This window comes from Mus pahari, chromosome X (genome assembly GCF_900095145.1).
Source record: "Mus pahari chromosome X, PAHARI_EIJ_v1.1, whole genome shotgun sequence".
In the NCBI taxonomy this organism is placed as follows: Eukaryota; Metazoa; Chordata; class Mammalia; order Rodentia; family Muridae; genus Mus; species Mus pahari.
The window spans coordinates 14467517-14469300 of record NC_034613.1 but is presented as its reverse complement, the minus strand read 5'-3'; positions in this window follow the sequence as shown (position 1 = coordinate 14469300).

Below are 1784 nucleotides of genomic sequence, written 5' to 3'. Positions count from 1 at the left end.
TCCAGTGAATGGAGGGGAATATCAACATACCCACAAAACCTTCAATCCAAAATATGTCCTGCATAGAAGATGCACAGGGATAAAGATGGAGCATACACTGAGGGAATGGACAACCCATGACTGCCCCAACTTGAGACCCACCCAATGGGAGAGAGACAACCCCTGACACTATTAATGATGCTCTGCTATGGTTGCAGACAAGAAACTAGCATAACAGTCTCCTGAGAGGCTTCATCTAGCAGCAGACAGAAAGAGATGCAGAGACTCACAGCCAAATGTCAGGGAATCTGGTGGAAGAGTGAGGATAGAACTGAGCAAACTGGAGTGGGCTAGGACCCCACAGGAACACCTACAGAGTTCACAAACCTAGGCCCATAGGGTCTCACAGAGACTAAACCACTGAAGAGCATTCAGGGTCTAGACCTAGGCACCCAAGTTGCCTAGCATATTTGTGGCATATGTGTAACTTAGACTTTATTTGTGTTCACTAACAATTGGAATACAGGCTGTCTCTGACTCTGTTGCAAGCCATTGGATCCCCTTCCTCTAACTGGGATGCCTGGTAGGGCCTCAGTGGAAGAGGATGTGCTTAGTCATGCATGGGACTGCCTGTTAAGGGCAGGATGTTTCCCAAGGATATGTTCCCCTTCTCCTCAGAAAAGAAAAGGAAGTAGTTGGGGGAGGGAGTTTTAAGAGTGAGTCTGGGAAGAGAGGAAGGAGAGGGGGTGTGATCTGGATGTGAAATGAATGAATGAATGAATGAATAAGAGAAAAGGAAGAAATAAAAACATAAAAGTAAGTTAGATAAAATAATCCATCCCAAACTAGACTTTCAAACGTTTTTCTTTAACAATTCTATCATGATGCTTTGAAAGACTCTTCATTTTTCAGTTCATTGTTTTTAGACACATTTCTCTTTACACAGTGCTGACTGTTCTGGAGCTTAATACATAAATCAGGCTCTTCGCAATCTCACAGAAATCTACCTGCTTCAGTCTAATGAGTTCTGGAATTAAGGCTGTGAACCACTAACCACTATGCCTGGCTTTCACTTTCTTTTGGGACTGGCTTCCAAACTCTTTCATTTCTCAACTATACAGCAAGTTGATTCTGTGTGTGAGTATGAGTGTGAATGTGTGTGTGAAAAATCTCCTCCTTTGCAAAACAAAAAAAAATATAGCCAAGAAGATAACTTGTTCTTCAGAATGACAGCCATCAATTAGGATCTTTCCATCATAGCTTAAATCATGTGTCATGTGTGAAAGCATGTTGAATTTTATGAATTCAATTGCATATGATTAACTTTATGGAATCTGTAGAGTCATTGGATATATTTCAGTCACCCAAGGATGTCTATGAAAGGGTTCTAGATTCAGGGATTTGAAGGAATTATTATGAAGCACGAGGAGATATAAACAAAGAAAACAATACAAAGAATGAATAAATCTAAGAGGTAGTTCATTGAAAAGATAAGCAGGATTGACTAATATTTGACACGATTAATCAAAAGAAAGAAAAAGACTCAAATTAACAGAATCAGAGATGAATTGTTAAACATTACAGTAGTCACTATAGAAATACAGGATATTGTAAAGGAATATTTTTAAAACCTATACTCCATGATGTTAGAGATCTAAGTAGATGACTTTCTTGATTCATCTAAACTACCAAAACCAAGCCAGAAAGAGATCAACAACTTAAGCAGATCCAGAGAAAGGAGATTGTAATAATAAAAAGTCTCGCGTCTGTTGCCTGTCCCGCCCAAGGAGGGGTGTTCGCCTGGC